At 39.9% G+C, this 12849-nt stretch overlaps 1 pseudogene; it reads right to left on the bottom strand.

Annotated features, from left to right (window-relative positions):
- Window positions 1-455: 455 nt before the first annotated feature.
- On the bottom strand, window positions 456-1231 carry LOC100762782 (annotated as a pseudogene).
- Between the last annotated feature and the right edge of the window lie 11618 nt (window positions 1232-12849).

The raw sequence follows: 12849 nt of genomic DNA, 5'->3' as shown, positions 1-12849 counted from the left end.
TGACACTTAAAAAGCATTATCCCTAGTATCAAGGATAATGTAATACCATCTACTCCTTATTACAGTCACGGATGTATGAACACACATAAAATACAGACACTGCATGGTGACTAAAGAGCTGAGGAATAAAACCATAGTCTAACTCACAGCATTTACAAGTCACTTACAGATGATCTTTAACAGCTTGTTTAGGCCGGAACAAATTTCAGTGAGCATACTAGTAATTTTCAAACAATGTCATAAAAACTCTGGTTGTGTTATTTTATTTTGTTGAATTAATTTGAGAAAAAGAAGCTAGCTGCTTCACTTCATTGACTTTAATACTAGTCTCTTATGGATTGCTTAATACAGATACATGCATAGAAACTTAAAAGAATCATACATTTCCATGAGGGAGATATCATTGATCATTGATATATATTCGCATATGCAAAACATTTTAACACTGTGAACATTAGAAGTTTTATGATCAGGCATGGGGAAAGGTTTATACTCTACAACAGTGATGCTGGTGACCATCTACACAAGGCCTCTTAGTGACATCAATCAATTGGAGGTAGGAGTTTATCAATGAATTGCTTGACATCCATCATTTCCTGCTGACATGAGCTATGCATCATGCCTTGATAGACTTTGAAGGTTACATTGGATGGATTTACCAATGCTTTTAGTTTTTCAACAGTAAGAGAACCAAACATTAGGGGAACTAAAGGGTCACAATCTCCATGGCACTGGAGAATAGAAATATCTCTATTAGTGCTATTGATAGGACCCTGTGGAAATGAAGCCCGGAGTGGAAGCCAGAAACTGAGCGCAGTGACGCCGGCCAGTTTCTGCTGTGTTGTAAGAACGGTATATAAAGATAAAGCGCCTCCCTGAGAAAATCCTCCCAGAATAATTCTGTTAGAGGGACTGCCATTCTTCACCTCTTGATCTATCTTTTACACTTTCTGCTGCCTGTTTAATTCCAGATTCATCCTCATGAGAATCTGGTGAAAGTCCAATAATATCAAACCAAGAAGGCATAGCCATATTCGTATTTAATGTAACAGGCATAACAGAAGCATGTGGACAGATGTATTTGATGTGGGAACTTCTGATACCTGCAAAGGCTTCTGCCCATCCGTGTCCAGTATCTCCCAATCCGTGAAGGAAAATAACCGCGGCGGTGGCCTTGCGAGCGGCAGGCACGACCCGCAGGCAGCAGGGCGGACATGTTGTTGCTGCACATCCACCAGCAGGCAGACAGCGCGTCCTTCTTTCTTTCTATTTATTTATTTATTTATTTATTTATTTATTTATTTATTTATTTATTTTGGTTTTTCAAGACAGGGTTTCTCTGCGTAGCTTTGGAGCCTATCCTGGCACTCCCTCTGTAGACCAGGCTGGCCTCAAACTCACACAAGGTCTGTGATAGATCTGTAAAGTGCAAATGTATCTGTGCAGTACACATCTGCATATACAGTTTCTGAAGTACTAGATTCATTAATTCAAACCCCTTATCCCTAAAATAATTTAGGTCCTTGAGTGCTGACCACTGCACTGTCTCTACCTGTCTCTGCTGGGATTAAAGGCGTGTGTCACCGACGCCCAACATGAACAAGTTTTATAACCATAGCCTATCAATCAGAACAAAGAATCACCCACACTCCACCCATAGCAACCAACTTACCTTCTTCCTCTTGGACCAATGCTAGGAAGCCCAGGGCAGCAAGCAGAAGAATATGAGCATTGTGGCTCAGGTAGCCCACCACTCCCTTGCAGCAAATTTGTTCTATATTTTAAATTTACCTTTGACTTAAAAGCATTCCTTGCTTTGCTGTTTGTGTATACTTCTTCAGTTGAACAAGGTAGAGACAACCCGGAGTACTTGGTCCAAACAGTGACCACTGACAACACTTGGGGTGAGCCTTGTGAGAGACTATAGATATCCCTGTAATGAGTTTACAGGATCTAGATGCAGATGCTCAAAGAGAAACAGGAGAAACCCATATAAACAAAATGTTTCCATTATCTGTGCTCTGTTAGGTTGAGCAGCAAGGGAAGGTTTCATGTAGATAACATTTAAACTAAAATTGGACAGCAAAATTTAAATAATGAGAATAAGACCATTGGGGCAAATGTGGTTCAGAAGTTTTGGTCCAACACCTACAAAAAAAGGGCTATTATTAGTAAGAAGGTTGGTGACCTAAGAAAGGTAGCCAGAGAGAGCTCTAAAACTGTGTTATTCAAAACAATGACAGAATGCTTCAATGTCAGTGTTTATAACTCAATGCTAAGATGGAGAGTCAGTGACATGAAGAAGATGTAGAACAGAGTCAAAAGTCTTATCTTCCATGAAGGTAAGTTTAGTTCTGAATATGGACATATCCCTTTACTTTGACAGAACACTACTTTACCAGGTCACTAACACCTTATGTATTGATAAAATGATGTAAACTGTGTCGAATCTGGAAAGAAAAACCTGGTAAAGAGCAGTGGTCAGCACTCAAGGACCTAAATTATTTTAGGGATAAGGGGTTTGAATTAATGAATCTAGTACTTCAGAAACTGTATATGCAGATGTGTACTGCACAGATACATTTGCACTTTACAGATCTATCACAGACCTAGTGTGAAGTGATGGGTCCATGTCTTCAGCCAATGCCAAATGTTTTACATCAACAAGGTTGATACACCTCATAACTTGAGAAAAGATAGTAAATGATCTCAGGGAAGGAGGTAGGCTCTGGGAAATATAGATGAGATGGGAGGAATGAGTATGGGAAAGCAGAAGACGTGTTGTCAAGATTTGAAACGTGTTATAGAAGACTTTTCTAGCTTCTTAGACAATGAGAGCCCTCCTCATTCTCTCTCAGATAAGGGCAGAAAATTACTTGCTTTGCAGAAAAATGATTCCATTGATTCAACACCAGGAAGAAGAATCCAGGTAATAAGTGGGCATGCTGGAGAACACAAACATGGAGAGCAGGCAGTGACTCAAGCAGGCAGAAAGCCTGACTGGTGAAGCCCCCTCTTCTCTAGGTCTCTCTGCCCCTTACCATAAAGGCCAAAAGCGTAGGCTCCAAGTCTGACTGCCAACATTTGCAACTTGCCTCTACCATATCTCTATTTTCTCATCCTTAGAATTGGCATGATAATACTACCTACCTCTTAGGTAGTTTAAAAGATGCAATGTACACAAGAGTAACTAAAACTATGAGTGGTTCCTGAAATGCTAAACATGTGTTAGCTACCGTTTTGAAGAATAATTAGTTTTGAAATGCACTGTCACTTATTTGGGAGTTACAGCCTAACCAGGGAATAGTGGGGCCCCTGGTTCTTTGGCTATTAGCCATTCTGATTGACGTAAGATGAAATGTCAAGGCAATTTTAATTTGCATTTCCCCAATAATCAAGCATGTCTAACATTTTGTTTTAAATGTTTCTTAGTCATCTGTAGTTCCATTTTTGAGAGTTCTTTGTTGAGTTCCATCTTTTAATTGGATGTTTATTTTACTAATATTTAGGGTTTTTTTTGTTCACTGAATGTTCTAGATACTAACTTTCTGTGGAACATATAATAGGAAATAGGTTATGTCAGCTGTCTCTTCACTCATGTATGGTTTCCTTTGCTGTGCAGATTATTTTTGGTTTCAAGAGGTACCATTTATTAACTGTTGATCTTGATCTCAATTCCTACTCTATGGAGTCTTTTTCATGAAATGTTTTTCTGCTGATGGTTTCAAGCATAGTCACTACTTTCTCCTCTATCAGATTCAGGACATCACATCTTATGTTGAAATTTTAAATTCATTTAGAATTGAATTTTGTGCAAAGTTGGAGATCAAGATCTAGTTTCATTATTCTACATATTACTTTCCAATTTGACCAGCACCATTTGTTTAAGATGCTGTCCTTTCTCTAATATGTATTTTGGAGACTCTATGTAAAAATCAGGTGGATGTAGTAGTCTAGTCTTCAATTCAATCCCATTGAGCAATACATCTGTTTTTATGCCATTCCCATGTTATGTTTATTATCATAACCGTAGTGTAACTGGAAATCTGATGTGGTAATACATCTAGCCATTTGTTTCAGGATCATTTAGACTAGACTATGTCTCTTGTGTTTCCTTTTGAAACTTGAGATTATTTCTTTAATTTCTGTGAAGAAACGTATTGGAATTTTGATGGAAATTGCACTGAAACTATAAATTATTTCTGGTAGGATGTCCATTTTTACAATATCACTCCTACCAGTTGATGAGCATAGAAGTTCATCCCACCTTCTACTGTCTTCTTCAATTTTGTTTTAGTGTTTTGTTTTGTTTTGTTTTACAAGTCATGCAATGTTTATCTTGGTTAGGTTTATTCCAAGGTATTTTATTTTTGAGGATATTATGAATGGAAATCTACAGTTGAAAAATAAATTTATGAAATTTGTGGGTAGATAAATGGTTCTACTTTTCTTTTTTTCAACTTTTTTTATTTGAATTAGAAACAGGATTGTTTTACATGACAATCCCAGTTCCCTTCTCCCACCCGTCCTTCCCTACCACCTCCCCCCCCAAATAAACCCTACCTATCACATATCCTTTCTGCTCCCCCTGGATGGTAAGACCTTCCATAGGGTGTCATCAGAGTCTATCATATCCTTTGGGATAGGGCCTAAGCCCACCCCTGTGTGTCTTGGCTCAGGGAGTATTCCTCTATATGGAATGGGTTCCCAAAGTCCACACCCATGCTAAGGATAAGTACTGAACTTCTACAGGAGGTCCCGTAGATTTCTGAGGTTTCCTCACTGAAACCCATGTTCCTGGGGTCTGGATCAGTTCCATGCTGGTATTCCAGCTATCAGTCTGGGGAGCAAGAGTTCCCCGATGTTCAGGTCAGCTGTTTTTGTGGGTTTCACCAGCCTGGTATGGACCCCTTTGCTCTTCACTCGTCCTTCTCTGCATCTGGGTTTCAGTTCAGTTCGGTGATAAGTTGTGGGTGTCTGCTTCTACTTCCACCAGCTGCTGGATGAAGGTTATAGGATGGCATATAAGTTAGTCATCAGTCTCATTATCAGGGGAGGGCATTTAAGGTAGTCTCTCCTCTGTTGCTTATACTGTTAGCTGGTGTCATCTTTGTAGATCTCCAGACATTTCCCTAGTGCCTGATTTCTCTGTAAACCAAAATGTCTCCCTCTATTATGGTATCTCCATTCTTGTTATCATCTATTCTTCCCCTGACTCGACCTTTCTGCTCCCTCATGTCCTCTGTATCCCTCCACTTCTCCCCTTCTCATTCTCCTAGCTCCCTCCCCACTCTTCCCGTGCTCCCAATGTTCTCGGGAGTTCTTGACCTTTTCCCCTTCTCCAGGGGACCATGTATGTCTCTCTTAGGGTCCTCCTTGTTTATTAGCTAGATGAATGGATCTAAAAACAATAATTCTCAGTGAAGTTATTCAGACCCAGAAAGAAAATATTCTATATTGCTTTCATTTTGTGATGTTAGCTTTGAGCCTTCGGATGTATCTGTTTCTTTTGTAATACTCATTGATGTAGTTTTAATGAAGATGGCCCCTATAGGCTCATATATTTGAATGTTAGGTTCCCAGTTGGTGGGCTGCTTAGGAAGGATTAGGAGAAATGGCCTTTTTGGAAGAATTGTGTTACTAAGAGTTTGGCTTTGATGTTTCAAAATCAGATGTAATCTCTCTCTGTTTCCTTTTGATTTGTGAATCAAATAAGCTCTCAGCTACTGCCCCAATGCCATGCCTCATGCCTGCCTACCTGCATTAAATGCTTATGCACTCACCCTCAAAAATTCTAAGAAAGCACACAATTAAATGTTTTGTTTTATAAATTGCCTTGTCGTGGTATTTCTTCAAAGTAATAGAATAGTAACTAAAAGACTCACCAAGGTAAGGAAATTAGTAAGAGGTCAGCAAGGGGTCTTTCAAGGGAAAGAAGATAGATTGCAGTCAAACAAATGGTTAAATGGGGGGATAATGGGACAGGAAGGGTTAAATGGGGAGGTATATGCATGTGTAGAGTTAAGGACGGAATAGAAGAAAGGATAACTAACACTAGTGACATTTTGAAAAAGTCCTATGAAAATCTACTGAAAAAGCTTTATAAAATATATACATACACAAAAATGTATGCATATACATATATAAAATGGTTTAAATTACTTTATATCAGAGTCTCCAAATTGATTACATTGGTCTACCTGTCTGTTTTTGTGCAAATACCAAGATGTTTTAATTACTATAGCTCTGTTATAGAGCTTGAAGTCAGGGATGGTGATGGCTTCAAAAGTTTCTCTATTGTATGGGGTTGTTTTGGCTATCCTAGTTTTTTTGTTTTTCCATAAAAAGTTGAGAATTGTTCTTTCAAGGTCTGTGAAGAATTGTGCTGGAATTTTGATGGGGGTTGCATTGAATCTGTAGATTGCTTTTGGTAAGATTGCCATTTTTACTATGTTGATCCTATCTATCCAAGAGCATGAGAGATCTTTCTATTTTCTGGTATCTTCTTTAATTTATTTCTTTAACTACTCAAAGTTCTTGTCATACATGTCTTTCACCTGTTTGGTTAGGGTTACTCCAAGATATGTTATATTGTTTGTGGCTATTGTAAAAAGTGATGTTTCTCTGATTCCTTTCTCATCCCCTTTATTGTCTATCAGTACACCTACTGATTTTTTTTAGTTAATCTTGTATCCTACCACTTTCCTGAAGGTGTTTATCAGCTGTAGGAGTTCCCTGGTAGAATTTTCCTTGTCACTTATGTAATCTATCATATTATCTGCAAATAGTGAAAGTTTGACTTCTTCCTTTCCAATTTGTATCCCCTTGATCTCTTTTTGTTGTCTAATTGCTCTAGGAAAAACTTCAAGTAAAATACCCTCACACCTATGAACACCTGATTTTTGACAAAGAAACTAAAACTATACAATTGAAAAAAAGAAGGCATCTATCTTCAACAAATGGTGCTAGCATAACTTGATGAGGACATATGAAAGATTGCAGATAGATCCACGTCTATAACCATGCACAAAACTTAAGTCCAAATGGACCAAAGACCTCAACATAAATCCAGCCACACTGAATCTCTTAGAAAAGAAAGTGGGATGTACTTTTGAATGAATTGGCACAGGAGACTGCTTCCTGAACATAACACCAGTAGCACAGACACTGAGATTGACAATTAATAAATGGGACCTCCTGAAACTGAGAAGCTTCTACAAGGCAAAGGACACAGTTAACAAGACAAAACAGCATCCCACAGAATGGGAAAAGATCTTCACCAACCCCACATCTGACAGAGGGATGATTTCCAAAATATGCAAAGAACTTAAAAAGTTAGTCACCAAAACACCAAAATAATTCATTTAAAAAGTGGGATACAGAACTAAACAGAGGATTCTCAATAGAGGAATCTAAAATGACGGAAAGGTACTTAAGAAATTGCTCAATATCCTTAGCCATCAGGGAAATGCAACTCAAAAATCTCTGACATAGTATCTTACACTCATCAGAATGGCTAAAATCAAAAACACCAAGGACAGTTTATGCTAGAAATGAAGTGGAGAAAGGGGAACACTCCTCCTCTGCTGGTGGGAGTGCCAACTTGTACAGCCACTTTGGAAATCAGTATGTTGGTTTCTCAGGAAAATGGAAATCAGTCTATCTCAAGATCCAACACTTCCACTCTTAAGGCATATACACAAAGGATGCACATTCATGCAACAAGGGCATCTGTTCAATTAAGTTCTTAGCAGCACTATTTGTAATAGCCAGAACCTGGCAGCAACCTAGATATCCCTTAACTGAAGAATGGATAAAGAACATGTGGTACATTTACACAATGGAGTACTACTCAGTAGGGTGGGGGGAACAATGGAATCTTGAAATTGCAGGCCACTGGATTGAACTAGAAGATTTCCATCCTCACTAGAAGTTAGGTAACCCAGTCACAAGAAGACAATCATGGTATGTACTTGTAGGGAGTCGTCCCTGCATTCTCCATTACAAGATGGCGCCTGCATCCGGCAGGCACCGAATGTAAACAAGATTATTGCACAGGCGCTGGGTAATTTTCCATTCCTTGATCTCTGCCTATTCCGTGGCGTCATATGGCCCGATGAGCTGCAGCCAATCATGGGGTGACACGTCCGAGGCGGCGGTTGCCAGCCTTTATTAGGGGATGGGATTCTTGGCTCGGGGTCTCCGCTTTTGTAAGCTTATGCTCTCTCTCTCTCAAGACGCATAAAGCTTTACTGCAGAAGGATCCGAGTGTCCTGTGTGGTTCTTGCCGGCAAGACTATCGCGCGGGACATGTACTCACACATATACTGATATTAGATGTAGAGAAAAAGATTACCAGCCTACAATCCACACCTCCAGAGAAGCCAGGAAACAAGGAGGACTATAAGAGAGACATACACTGTACCCTGGTAAAGGGGAAAGGGAGAAGAGTTCTTGAACAAATTGAAAGTCTGGAGAGAGGAGGGAGTGGGGGAGGATAAGAAGGAGGGGAAAAGAGGAGTGGGGAGGACAACATTAGGGATCAGGAAGATTGAGTCGGGTGATGAATAAAGGACAGCAAGAAAAGAGACACATCAATAGAGGGAGCCTGAAAGGTTCAGGCATTATGCTGGCCTGCCCCTGTTACCTGGTGGAATAGGCAGTACCCTGGTCAGCCCAAGGTTCCATGGGAACTAAGGCTGCACGAAGGTGCAGAGGACCCCTTTAAAAAGATAGATCCCTGCCCATTTACTCTCTCTGCTTCTGCTCTGCTTCCTCTCTACTCTCTCTCTCTCACCTATGCGCTCGCTTTGTCTCTCTATGGCAACGGCCATGGTGGTCAGCCATTTACCCCGTTCCTCTTCTTAGTCTCCCTACTCTGCCGGGCCTCATAATAAACTTATAATCAACATGTCTCATGTCTCAGCATTTCTCTTTTCTTCTTTTTAAACAAAAGAATAACAGAGCCATTGTAGGTTTGTAGAGAAATCTGGCACTAAGGAATTGTACAGAGATCCACAAGGATGACCACAACTAGAAATCTAAGCAATAGGGAACAGGCTACCTTAAATGCAGTCCTAGAGCTTTCATACAGTAGCTGATGGAAGCAGAAGAAGAGACCCACAGCTAAGCACTGAGCCAGACTCCTGGAATCCAGTTTCAAAGAGGGAGTATTGATGAACAAAGGAGTCAAAACCATGCCAGAAAAACCAACAGAAACAGCTGAACTGAGCAAGTAGGAATTCATGTACCCCAGTCTGACAGCTGGGGAACCAACATAGGACCGAGTGAGGTCCCCTGAATGTTTGTGTCATCTAGGAGTCCTGGGCAGTCTATGGGGCCCCTGGCAGTGGAACCAGGATGTGTTCCTAGTACATGAATGGATTTAGGGAGCCCATTTCCCATGGAAGGATACTATTTTAGCCTAGATACACAGAAGAGGGCCTAGGCCCTGCCCCAAATGATTTGACTGATGTTGATGTTTCCTCCTGGAAGGCCTGCCCTCCCTAGGGAGTGGATGGAAGGGGTTCTTGGCAGGATGGGAGGGAGAGAGAATTAGGAGGGATATATAACATAAGATTGCTTCTAATTTAAATAAAATTTATATAGAAAAGTTTTAAATGGAGTTACTCTATAACAATATAACAATATCCCCAACACACACACAAAAGAATAATGAATAAAACTTGCAATGCTAGGAATAAGCTACCTCTTTTGGAGCTGTTAAAAACCGAGTTCACACAGAACTCCAAACACTATAGGCTATTGTCAATGCTCTTTGTTGCAAACCAGAACTTGAAAGTAAGATCATAATGCTAAAGATATCACAGACTTGAGTGACAGAACACAGAGAAATCACATCTGGATGCCAAATGCTCGGGGCTTGAATTCTTCTCAGTCTTTGGAGCTGGAAGACCTTTGATGAGTTGGTCACTCTAGGTTTCATTTGTGCCACTTGTAATGTGGAATCAAACAGTGTGGTGCTTTATCTGGGCAGAGTCCAAAGGCTGGATGGAGATGGAAAATAAAAATCAACAAACCATATTCTTTCAAATAAACATTAGCAATTTGAAGTTAATGTATGGTGGTAGGGACAGGGATGATGCATTAGTTATCCAGGAAGTCTTTTGGGAAAAGATGTTTGAGAAGTTACTCAAACAATACCAGGATCATGATACAAACTACCAGGGACACATTCCCTTATCCACAACTAGAGCCCAGGGAGAAACTAGGTAAGACAACAGTGAGGAATTGTTTCTGCTCCTGAGAGAGATGAAGGACACATAGGTGTAAAAATTCCTGAGGCATTGTGTGGTATATTTGAAGTTCATTTCCTAGAGCTTTGTGAGCCTAAGGACACAACCTGTAACCACAGCCATGTCTTCCAATTACAGCAATGTTTAAATGGGTACCTGCTCATTTTAACATCATGCAGTTCAAGCCAATATCTCTTCAGAATGAAAAGATGAATAATGTTTTATGAATCATAAATCTGGTCATGCAAGAAGATATTTTGAGGTTTATACTCCATAGGAAAGGCATCAGTGATCAAAATTCCACCATTATTATCTCGAAACATAGACCATAAAAATTGAAAAAATATTTGATTGAGGGCCAGTCTAAAAAATAATATGATGATATATTTTTAGATGCCTTTAAAGATCTAAAACTGTTCATAAAACTTTTGGGCCATGGTGATGAAGTCAAGGGAACAGTTAAACCTAGAGGTTTAGCTGACCCAATGCTATCAGCCAGATGACCTAGAAAGAGCGTACAGCATGAAAAGATGGGAGGCCAAGTGTGTCTCTTAAAGAAAACCCAATAAATGATCTGATGTAGCAAAAGCATAGAGCCAATAGAGAAGACATTCAAACAAGGACTAAATTCTTCAGAGATTCTAAAAGGAAAATAGTGTCTTGGGGGTCATTTTATAAAAATTTAAGGATAGGATGCTAGAATAACTGGGCATAGCTTAAAATAATTTGATTATAAGTTGAGCAAAATAAAACATTATTGCAGAAAAAGTCAGGGTATGAAAACTGACCACCAAGTCAGAAGGAATGGAGAAACCAAAGAAAGAAACACAATCCAGATTACACAAAATTTAATTTATTAGGGATTTTCAGACAGAAGCCAGGCCTGGGTGATGACAAACAGGAAGATGTCTACAATCTGAGATAGGAGGATGAACTAGCAACAGAATCATCTTATGGTTAGTGGTCACCACAACATGAGGAAGGGTCTCAGCATTAGGCAAGTTGAGAACCACTCCTCCCAACAGAGTCAGTGAGAAGCAGTTCTTTATTGCTTGTGAATGAAAAAGTATCACTTCTCATAGTGGAGGCATTTAGATGTTTTGCTAATCTACTGCTTAGATGGATTGAACATCTGTAGACTCTCTATCATTGTCAACAGGGGTGCTTCCAAGAGTCCAACTTAAGGTAATTTATGACTGTGTAAGTTTTATTCAAATTAATAAAAGTTTAAAAACTTAGGCCCTGAAAGGGAACGTCTAATGATAAAAGAAAATTTAACTCCTTAAATCAGGAGTGCCTGACTGGTGCCTGATGCCCTGCTCTCAGAGAATGAGAGGTAACTGTCCACCACTCTTGTTAACATTCCTTTGCTAATTGCTGGTCATAAAGATCCCCCAGCACCGGGGATAACTGACAAACCCTGTGACTCTAACCCTGCAAACCCAGGCCCTGTCTTATCTCAGTCAAATGTATCTCCCTTAAAACGTATAGTTACTGACTAACTCTATACTTTGTATGACCTTAAGTAACCATGGAAACTCTGTAATTTGTGGCCTTCAACCTTATGGTCTGCCCCTTTAAAAGCTTCTCTTTTTGGCTGGGTGGCATCTCATTTGCCCGCCATGCAGTGAGATCCTAGCTGGCCAGCTTGAAATATAAAGAAACCTTTTGCTTTGCATCAGAGTGTCAACAACTTGGGTTAGTCTCTGGGCTCCACGAACCTGGCACAACATTATACAGTGCTGGGTTGGTTGTCTAACTCTTATTCTAGGAGAGACCCCTCCCCCATCCTGTTCACCTTCCCTCCTCTCATCACCCTTTCTTCCCTCTTCAGTTCGTCCAGACCCAAAGTCACATGTGCACGTACGTATTTATCACTCTGTGTATCTACACCATTTTTATTTATATATTTCTTGACTTGCTATGAATTTCAACTCAAATTCACTTGTAATTTAATTGTGATTTTTGGAAAGAAAAGGCTGGAAACATCTCTTAAAGGAGAAAGGAAGTGTAGACATAGTTGTTGGTGGTTTGGGTCCATATGAAGTGGGGTCAGATGGATTCACTGTAGCACCAGTTGCTTTTCCTCCCGGCAGTATTCGGCACATCACTTATTGCCGTGTTGGTGCTACTGCTGCCAAGACCACCAATGATGCTGCTGAAGCTGCAGGAGGATTCCTTGATATCATCCAGTATTTTCTTCCCTGCTTTAACTCTCTGTGGTCTATAATGTTTATGCTATTTAGGCTCTGAAATGAGATCTAACTGATTTTTGATAATAACTTGGGAGAGTGTTCCTGATCTTTAACAGGCAAGATTCAAACTCTTCCAAATGTCCTAAGGACATTTATTCCTTGTGTACCCTGCTTGGGAGGTGATTCCCTTGATTGTGCTCCCGTAGATATCCCTGTAATAGATCTTTTGTGGCTCCTTTTCTCTCCTTAACTATCTTACTATCTTACTCACTCATCCATTCACCAAATTAAAAGGTATTTCTTGAGCACCTACTACCAATCTGATCCTAAAAAAATACATTCCCAGAAATAACAGCAACTATCAAGAAAATCTACCACTTTCCCTGTGACAGTCATGC

The sequence above is a fragment of the Cricetulus griseus genome, chromosome 5 (assembly GCF_003668045.3).
Source record: "Cricetulus griseus strain 17A/GY chromosome 5, alternate assembly CriGri-PICRH-1.0, whole genome shotgun sequence".
Classification (NCBI taxonomy): domain Eukaryota; kingdom Metazoa; phylum Chordata; class Mammalia; order Rodentia; family Cricetidae; genus Cricetulus; species Cricetulus griseus.
Note: the sequence above shows the minus strand (reverse complement) of the source record. Positions and strands in the feature narration are given on the sequence as shown.